Source organism: Mixophyes fleayi, chromosome 10, assembly GCF_038048845.1.
Source record: "Mixophyes fleayi isolate aMixFle1 chromosome 10, aMixFle1.hap1, whole genome shotgun sequence".
In the NCBI taxonomy this organism is placed as follows: Eukaryota; Metazoa; Chordata; class Amphibia; order Anura; family Limnodynastidae; genus Mixophyes; species Mixophyes fleayi.
Window position 1 is genome coordinate 44,179,616 of NC_134411.1, and position 10,000 is coordinate 44,189,615.

The window sequence follows — 10,000 nt, forward strand, 5'->3', positions numbered from 1 at the left end:
AAGTGTTCCAGCAGCGTATGAGGTTTATTTAAATTATTTAGCAAGTGGTAGTTGAATGTAAATGGCAGAGTGATCCATTCAAGGTTTCATGCACTGGCAACAATTTTTTAGCTTATCGTCATTACAGAGAAAATCTGAGATCGGGTAATAATGCACAAGTATTTGGAAGAGAAGCTTGAATGTTTAATCATTGATATACTGTTTGTTAATCCAATATTTCTTTATATACTTACCTGCTAAACACTTTAAAGAAAATGACTCATGTTAAAATCATAGTCCAATGACAGCTCTCAGTGATTTTGCAGATCCTTCTAAATATGGAGCAATTAATGTTCAGCTAAGCACTTGGAGTTGTGACTGTGTTAAACACTTATTTGTAGCCAAGTTGTTAAGTTGTTCTGATGTTTAATTATCAATAACACCTAATGACTTCTTTTTCTCACTAACCAAGCACTTTCTTCATAATCTATCTTATTAGAAATATAGTCAAATGACTGTTCTCAGCGACTTTTAAATCCCTACAAAATACAGAAATAAAATCTCCACCTGAGCACTAGATTTCAAGAGGTTATTGTGGCCAGGAGGTTGATGAGAGGCAAGTTCAAATGTCAGTGACATCTCATGGTCTCTATTTTTAACCTACAAAGCACTTTTTTGTGTTCTCTTGTGCTGCAAACATAGTGAAATGACAGATTTCGGTTACTACGCTATCCCCCTAAAATACTGAAAAAATTCAATCTGTGAATCAGCACACTATTAAATTTTATCCTGTACATTTATTTTGGAAACTAGGCAAAGGTGCACCAAATTCACGGTTCTTTGGACAAACTTACAAAGCATGCACTTAATTCTGCATATAAATCAGATAAAAAATCTTGTTCCAAATTCTTTTTTTTTAACAGAAGTGTTTACCTGTTTAAACCAAAATAAATATGTTGCAGGGTGCCATCAGATAAATGCAATTCAAATTGACTCTTTTGTGGCCTAAAGTCTGAGAGAATTATTTCCAAAAACCTCTTGGAAAGGGGTAACTTGGTGTAATGGCAAGCACTTTTGATCACTTAATTCAGAGATCCGAGTTCTAATCTCGCTGGGACCTGATGATTTCTTTATCTGACCTACAAAGCACTTTAGTAACAATCTCTATTATTTCAAACATTGTCAAGTAAGAGTTTCCACTCATTATGAAATTATCTTAAAATGCAGAAAATGTCATTTCCAGCTCACACGATTTTCATCACAAGTAGTCGTGGCCGAGTGGTTAAGGCGATGGACTAGAAATCCATCGGGGTTTCCACGCGCAGGTTCAAATCCTGCCGACTACGGTTTAATTTGTCATATTCACTGAAAGATGCACATGGTTGGTTAATTGTTATTACACCTTGTATCAATCTTAAATTTAATCCTGGAAAGAGAAAAATGGACAGAAGTGTTCCAGCAGCGTATGAGGTTTATTTAAATTATTTAGCAAGTGGTAGTTGAATGTCAATGGCAGAGTGATCCATTCAAGGTTTCATGCACTGGCAACAATTTTTTAGCTTATCGTCATTACAGAGAAAATCTGAGATCGGGTAATAATGCACAAGTATTTGGAAGAGAAGCTTGAATCTTTAATCATTGATATACTGTTTGTTAATCCAATATTTTTTTATATACTTACCTGCTAAACACTTTAAAGAAAATGACTCATGTTAAAATCATAGTCCAATGACAGCTCTCAGTGATTTTGCAGATCCTTCTAAATATGGAGCAATTAATGTTCAGCTAAGCACTTGGAGTTGTGACTGTGTTAAACACTTATTTGTAGCCAAGTTGTTAAGGTGTTCTGATGTTTAATTATCAATAACACCTAATGACTTCTTTTTCTCACTAACCAAGCACTTTCTTCATAATCTATCTTATTACAAATATAGTCAAATGACTGTTCTCAGCGACTTTTAAATCCCTACAAAATACAGAAATAAAATCTCCACCTGAGCACTAGATTTCAAGAGGTTATTGTGGCCAGGAGGTTGATGAGAGGCAAGTTCAAATGTCAGTGACATCTCATGGTCTCTATTTTTAACCTACAAAGCACTTTTTTGTGTTCTCTTGTGCTGCAAACATAGTGAAATGACAGATTTCGGTTACTACGCTATCCCCCTAAAATACTGAAAAAATTCAATCTGTGAATCAGCACACTATTAAATTTATTCCTGTACATTTATTTTGGAAACTAGGCAAAGGTTCACCAAATTCACGGTTCTTTGGACAAACTTACAAAGCATGCACTTAATTCTGCATATAAATCAGATAAAAAATCTTGTTCCAAATTCTTTTTTTTTAACAGAAGTGTTAACCTGTTTAAACCAAAATAAATATGTTGCAGGGTGCCATCAGATAAATGCAATTCAAATTGACTCTTTTGTGGCCTAAAGTCTGAGAGAATTATTTCCAAAAACCTCTTGGAAAGGGGTAACTTGGTGTAATGGCAAGCACTTTTGATCACTTAATTCAGAGATCCGACTTCTAATCTCGCTGGGACCTGATGATTTCTTTATCTGACCTACAAAGCACTTTAGTAACAATCTCTATTATTTCAAACATTGTCAAGTAAGAGTTTCCACTCATTATGAAATTATCTTAAAATGCAGAAAATGTCATTTCCAGCTCACACGATTTTCATCACAAGTAGTTGTGGCCGAGTGGTTAAGGCGATGGACTAGAAACCCATTGGGGTTTCCCTGCGCAGGTTCAAATCCTGCCAACTACGGTTTAATTTGTCATATTCACTGAAAGATGCACATGGTTGGTTAATTGTTATTACACCTTGTATCAATCTTAAATTTAATCCTGGAAAGAGAAAAATGGACAGAAGTGTTCCAGCAGCGTATGAGGTTTATTTAAATTATTTAGCAAGTGGTAGTTGAATGTCAATGGCAGAGTGATCCATTCAAGGTTTTATGCGCTGGCAACAATTTTTTAGCTTATCGTCATTACAGAGAAAATCTGAGATCGGGTAATAATGCACAAGTATTTGGAAGAGAAGCTTGAATCTTTAATCATTGATATACTGTTTGTTAATCCAATATTTCTTTATATACTTACCTGCTAAACACTTTAAAGAAAATGACTCATGTTAAAATCATAGTCCAATGACAGCTCTCAGTGATTTTGCAGATCCTTCTAAATATGGAGCAATTAATGTTCAGCTAAGCACTTGGAGTTGTGACTGTGTTAAACACTTATTTGTAGCCAAGTTGTTAAGGTGTTCTGATGTTTAATTATCAATAACACCTAATGACTTCTTTTTCTCACTAACCAAGCACTTTCTTCATAATCTATCTTATTAGAAATATAGTCAAATGACTGTTCTCAGCGACTTTTAAATCCCTACAAAATACAGAAATAAAATCTCCACCTGAGCACTAGATTTCAAGAGGTTATTGTGGGCAGGAGGTTGATGAGAGGCAAGTTCAAATGTCAGTGACATCTCATGGTCTCTATTTTTAACCTACAAAGCACTTTTTTGTGTTCTCTTGTGCTGCAAACATAGTGAAATGACAGATTTCGGTTACTACGCTATCCCCCTAAAATACTGAAAAAATTCAATCTGTGAATCAGCACACTATTAAATTTATTCCTGTACATTTATTTTGGAAACTAGGCAAAGGTGCACCAAATTCACGGTTCTTTGGACAAACTTACAAAGCATGCACTTAATTCTGCATATAAATCAGATAAAAAATCTTGTTCCAAATTCTTTTTTTTTAACAGAAGTGTTTACCTGTTTAAACCAAAATAAATATGTTGCAGGGTGCCATCAGATAAATGCAATTCAAATTGACTCTTTTGTGGCCTAAAGTCTGAGAGAATTATTTCCAAAAACCTCTTGGAAAGGGGTAACTTGGTGTAATGGCAAGCACTTTTGATCACTTAATTCAGAGATCCGACTTCTAATCTCGCTGGGACCTGATGATTTCTTTATCTGACCTACAAAGCACTTTAGTAACAATCTCTATTATTTCAAACATTGTCAAGTAAGAGTTTCCACTCATTATGAAATTATCTTAAAATGCAGAAAATGTCATTTCCAGCTCACACGATTTTCATCACAAGTAGTCGTGGCCGAGTGGTTAAGGCGATGGACTAGAAATCCATCGGGGTTTCCACGCGCAGGTTCAAATCCTGCCGACTACGGTTTAATTTGTCATATTCACTGAAAGATGCACATGGTTGGTTAATTGTTATTACACCTTGTATCAATCTTAAATTTAATCCTGGAAAGAGAAAAATGGACAGAAGTGTTCCAGCAGCGTATGAGGTTTATTTAAATTATTTAGCAAGTGGTAGTTGAATGTCAATGGCAGAGTGATCCATTCAAGGTTTCATGCACTGGCAACAATTTTTTAGCTTATCGTCATTACAGAGAAAATCTGAGATCAGGTAATAATGCACAAGTATTTGGAAGAGAAGCTTGAATCTTTAATCATTGATATACTGTTTGTTAATCCAATATTTTTTTATATACTTACCTGCTAAACACTTTAAAGAAAATGACTCATGTTAAAATCATAGTCCAATGACAGCTCTCAGTGATTTTGCAGATCCTTCTAAATATGGAGCAATTAATGTTCAGCTAAGCACTTGGAGTTGTGACTGTGTTAAACACTTATTTGTAGCCAAGTTGTTAAGGTGTTCTGATGTTTAATTATCAATAACACCTAATGACTTCTTTTTCTCACTAACCAAGCACTTTCTTCATAATCTATCTTATTACAAATATAGTCAAATGACTGTTCTCAGCGACTTTTAAATCCCTACAAAATACAGAAATAAAATCTCCACCTGAGCACTAGATTTCAAGAGGTTATTGTGGCCAGGAGGTTGATGAGAGGCAAGTTCAAATGTCAGTGACATCTCATGGTCTCTATTTTTAACCTACAAAGCACTTTTTTGTGTTCTCTTGTGCTGCAAACATAGTGAAATGACAGATTTCGGTTACTACGCTATCCCCCTAAAATACTGAAAAAATTCAATCTGTGAATCAGCACACTATTAAATTTATTCCTGTACATTTATTTTGGAAACTAGGCAAAGGTTCACCAAATTCACGGTTCTTTGGACAAACTTACAAAGCATGCACTTAATTCTGCATATAAATCAGATAAAAAATCTTGTTCCAAATTCTTTTTTTTTAACAGAAGTGTTAACCTGTTTAAACCAAAATAAATATGTTGCAGGGTGCCATCAGATAAATGCAATTCAAATTGACTCTTTTGTGGCCTAAAGTCTGAGAGAATTATTTCCAAAAACCTCTTGGAAAGGGGTAACTTGGTGTAATGGCAAGCACTTTTGATCACTTAATTCAGAGATCCGACTTCTAATCTCGCTGGGACCTGATGATTTCTTTATCTGACCTACAAAGCACTTTAGTAACAATCTCTATTATTTCAAACATTGTCAAGTAAGAGTTTCCACTCATTATGAAATTATCTTAAAATGCAGAAAATGTCATTTCCAGCTCACACGATTTTCATCACAAGTAGTTGTGGCCGAGTGGTTAAGGCGATGGACTAGAAACCCATTGGGGTTTCCCCGCGCAGGTTCAAATCCTGCCGACTAGGGTTTAATTTGTCATATTCACTGAAAGATGCGCATGGTTGGTTAATTGTTATTACACCTTGTATCAATCTTAAATTTAATCCTGGAAAGAGAAAAATGGACAGAAGTGTTCCAGCAGCGTATGAGGTTTATTTAAATTATTTAGCAAGTGGTAGTTGAATGTCAATGGCAGAGTGATCCATTCAAGGTTTCATGCGCTGGCAACAATTTTTTAGCTTATCGTCATTACAGAGAAAATCTGAGATCGGGTAATAATGCACAAGTATTTGGAAGAGAAGCTTGAATCTTTAATCATTGATATACTGTTTGTTAATCCAATATTTCTTTATATACTTACCTGCTAAACACTTTAAAGAAAATGACTCATGTTAAAATCATAGTCCAATGACAGCTCTCAGTGATTTTGCAGATCCTTCTAAATATGGAGCAATTAATGTTCAGCTAAGCACTTGGAGTTGTGACTGTGTTAAACACTTATTTGTAGCCAAGTTGTTAAGGTGTTCTGATGTTTAATTATCAATAACACCTAATGACTTCTTTTTCTCACTAACCAAGCACTTTCTTCATAATCTATCTTATTAGAAATATAGTCAAATGACTGTTCTCAGCGACTTTTAAATCCCTACAAAATACAGAAATAAAATCTCCACCTGAGCACTAGATTTCAAGAGGTTATTGTGGGCAGGAGGTTGATGAGAGGCAAGTTCAAATGTCAGTGACATCTCATGGTCTCTATTTTTAACCTACAAAGCACTTTTTTGTGTTCTCTTGTGCTGCAAACATAGTGAAATGACAGATTTCGGTTACTACGCTATCCCCCTAAAATACTGAAAAAATTCAATCTGTGAATCAGCACACTATTAAATTTATTCCTGTACATTTATTTTGGAAACTAGGCAAAGGTGCACCAAATTCACGGTTCTTTGGACAAACTTACAAAGCATGCACTTAATTCTGCATATAAATCAGATAAAAAATCTTGTTCCAAATTCTTTTTTTTTAACAGAAGTGTTTACATGTTTAAACCAAAATAAATATGTTGCAGGGTGCCATCAGATAAATGCAATTCAAATTGACTCTTTTGTGGCCTAAAGTCTGAGAGAATTATTTCCAAAAACCTCTTGGAAAGGGGTAACTTGGTGTAATGGCAAGCACTTTTGATCACTTAATTCAGAGATCCGACTTCTAATCTCGCTGGGACCTGATGATTTCTTTATCTGACCTACAAAGCACTTTAGTAACAATCTCTATTATTTCAAACATTGTCAAGTAAGAGTTTCCACTCATTATGAAATTATCTTAAAATGCAGAAAATGTCATTTCCAGCTCACACGATTTTCATCACAAGTAGTCGTGGCCGAGTGGTTAAGGCGATGGACTAGAAATCCATTGGGGTTTCCCCGCGCAGGTTCAAATCCTGCCGACTAGGGTTTAATTTGTCATATTCACTGAAAGATGCGCATGGTTGGTTAATTGTTATTACACCTTGTATCAATCTTAAATTTAATCCTGGAAAGAGAAAAATGGACAGAAGTGTTCCAGCAGCGTATGAGGTTTATTTAAATTATTTAGCAAGTGGTAGTTGAATGTCAATGGCAGAGTGATCCATTCAAGGTTTCATGCACTGGCAACAATTTTTTAGCTTATCGTCATTACAGAGAAAATCTGAGATCGGGTAATAATGCACAAGTATTTGGAAGAGAAGCTTGAATCTTTAATCATTGATATACTGTTTGTTAATCCAATATTTCTTTATATACTTACCTGCTAAACACTTTAAAGAAAATGACTCATGTTAAAATCATAGTCCAATGACAGCTCTCAGTGATTTTGCAGATCCTTCTAAATATGGAGCAATTAATGTTCAGCTAAGCACTTGGAGTTGTGACTGTGTTAAACACTTATTTGTAGCCAAGTTGTTAAGGTGTTCTGATGTTTAATTATCAATAACACCTAATGACTTCTTTTTCTCACTAACCAAGCACTTTCTTCATAATCTATCTTATTACAAATATAGTCAAATGACTGTTCTCAGCGACTTTTAAATCCCTACAAAATACAGAAATAAAATCTCCACCTGAGCACTAGATTTCAAGAGGTTATTGTGGCCAGGAGGTTGATGAGAGGCAAGTTCAAATGTCAGTGACATCTCATGGTCTCTATTTTTAACCTACAAAGCACTTTTTTGTGTTCTCTTGTGCTGCAAACATAGTGAAATGACAGATTTCGGTTACTACGCTATCCCCCTAAAATACTGAAAAAATTCAATCTGTGAATCAGCACACTATTAAATTTATTCCTGTACATTTATTTTGGAAACTAGGCAAAGGTGCACCAAATTCACGGTTCTTTGGACAAACTTACAAAGCATGCACTTAATTCTGCATATAAATCAGATAAAAAATCTTGTTCCAAATTCTTTTTTTTTAACAGAAGTGTTTACCTGTTTAAACCAAAATAAATATGTTGCAGGGTGCCATCAGATAAATGCAATTCAAATTGACTCTTTTGTGGCCTAAAGTCTGAGAGAATTATTTCCAAAAACCTCTTGGAAAGGGGTAACTTGGTGTAATGGCAAGCACTTTTGATCACTTAATTCAGAGATCCGAGTTCTAATCTCGCTGGGACCTGATGATTTCTTTATCTGACCTACAAAGCACTTTAGTAACAATCTCTATTATTTCAAACATTGTCAAGTAAGAGTTTCCACTCATTATGAAATTATCTTAAAATGCAGAAAATGTCATTTCCAGCTCACACGATTTTCATCACAAGTAGTCGTGGCCGAGTGGTTAAGGCGATGGACTAGAAATCCATTGGGGTTACTCCGCGCAGGTTCAAATCCTGCCGACTACGGTTTAATTTGTCATATTCACTGAAAGATGCGCATGGTTGGTTAATTGTTATTACACCTTGTATCAATCTTAAATTTAATCCTGGAAAGAGAAAAATGGACAGAAGTGTTCCAGCAGCGTATGAGGTTTATTTAAATTATTTAGCAAGTGGTAGTTGAATGTCAATGGCAGAGTGATCCATTCAAGGTTTCATGCACTGGCAACAATTTTTTAGCTTATCGTCATTACAGAGAAAATCTGAGATCGGGTAATAATGCACAAGTATTTGGAAGAGAAGCTTGAATCTTTAATCATTGATATACTGTTTGTTAATCCAATATTTCTTTATATACTTACCTGCTAAACACTTTAAAGAAAATGACTCATGTTAAAATCATAGTCCAATGACAGCTCTCAGTGATTTTGCAGATCCTTCTAAATATGGAGCAATTAATGTTCAGCTAAGCACTTGGAGTTGTGACTGTGTTAAACACTTATTTGTAGCCAAGTTGTTAAGGTGTTCTGATGTTTAATTATCAATAACACCTAATGACTTCTTTTTCTCACTAACCAAGCACTTTCTTCATAATCTATCTTATTAGAAATATAGTCAAATGACTGTTCTCAGCGACTTTTAAATCCCTACAAAATACAGAAATAAAATCTCCACCTGAGCACTAGATTTCAAGAGGTTATTGTGGGCAGGAGGTTGATGAGAGGCAAGTTCAAATGTCAGTGACATCTCATGGTCTCTATTTTTAACCTACAAAGCACTTTTTTGTGTTCTCTTGTGCTGCAAACATAGTGAAATGACAGATTTCGGTTACTACGCTATCCCCCTAAAATACTGAAAAAATTCAATCTGTGAATCAGCACACTATTAAATTTATTCCTGTACATTTATTTTGGAAACTAGGCAAAGGTGCACCAAATTCACGGTTCTTTGGACAAACTTACAAAGCATGCACTTAATTCTGCATATAAATCAGATAAAAAATCTTGTTCCAAATTCTTTTTTTTTAACAGAAGTGTTTACCTGTTTAAACCAAAATAAATATGTTGCAGGGTGCCATCAGATAAATGCAATTCAAATTGACTCTTTTGTGGCCTAAAGTCTGAGAGAATTATTTCCAAAAACCTCTTGGAAAGGGGTAACTTGGTGTAATGGCAAGCACTTTTGATCACTTAATTCAGAGATCCGACTTCTAATCTCGCTGGGACCTGATGATTTCTTTATCTGACCTACAAAGCACTTTAGTAACAATCTCTATTATTTCAAACATTGTCAAGTAAGAGTTTCCACTCATTATGAAATTATCTTAAAATGCAGAAAATGTCATTTCCAGCTCACACGATTTTCATCACAAGTAGTCGTGGCCGAGTGGTTAAGGCGATGGACTAGAAATCCATTGGGGTTTCCCCGCGCAGGTTCAAATCCTGCCGACTAGGGTTTAATTTGTCATATTCACTGAAAGATGCGCATGGTTGGTTAATTGTTATTACACCTTGTATCAATCTTAAATTTAATCCTGGAAAGAGAAAAATGGACAGAAGTGTTCCAG

General features: G+C 35.0%; 7 non-coding genes across 7 annotated transcripts; all 7 read left to right on the forward strand.

The window, feature by feature from the left end:
- The first annotated feature begins 1,243 nt into the window (after positions 1-1,243).
- Positions 1,244-1,325, forward strand: TRNAS-AGA (transfer RNA serine (anticodon AGA)). Its single transcript has one exon. It is a non-coding gene; the product is annotated as a tRNA-Ser (tRNA).
- Positions 1,326-2,670: 1,345 nt separating this feature from the next.
- Positions 2,671-2,752, forward strand: TRNAS-AGA (transfer RNA serine (anticodon AGA)). The gene has a single exon. It is a non-coding gene; the product is annotated as a tRNA-Ser (tRNA).
- A 1,345-nt stretch (positions 2,753-4,097) lies between these two features.
- TRNAS-AGA (transfer RNA serine (anticodon AGA)) lies at positions 4,098-4,179 on the forward strand. The gene has a single exon. It is a non-coding gene; the product is annotated as a tRNA-Ser (tRNA).
- Positions 4,180-5,524: 1,345 nt separating this feature from the next.
- TRNAS-AGA (transfer RNA serine (anticodon AGA)) lies at positions 5,525-5,606 on the forward strand. The gene has a single exon. It is a non-coding gene; the product is annotated as a tRNA-Ser (tRNA).
- A 1,345-nt stretch (positions 5,607-6,951) lies between these two features.
- TRNAS-AGA (transfer RNA serine (anticodon AGA)) lies at positions 6,952-7,033 on the forward strand. The gene has a single exon. It is a non-coding gene; the product is annotated as a tRNA-Ser (tRNA).
- A 1,345-nt stretch (positions 7,034-8,378) lies between these two features.
- On the forward strand, positions 8,379-8,460 carry TRNAS-AGA (transfer RNA serine (anticodon AGA)). Its single transcript has one exon. It is a non-coding gene; the product is annotated as a tRNA-Ser (tRNA).
- A 1,345-nt stretch (positions 8,461-9,805) lies between these two features.
- TRNAS-AGA (transfer RNA serine (anticodon AGA)) lies at positions 9,806-9,887 on the forward strand. Its single transcript has one exon. It is a non-coding gene; the product is annotated as a tRNA-Ser (tRNA).
- The last annotated feature ends 113 nt before the right edge of the window (positions 9,888-10,000 follow it).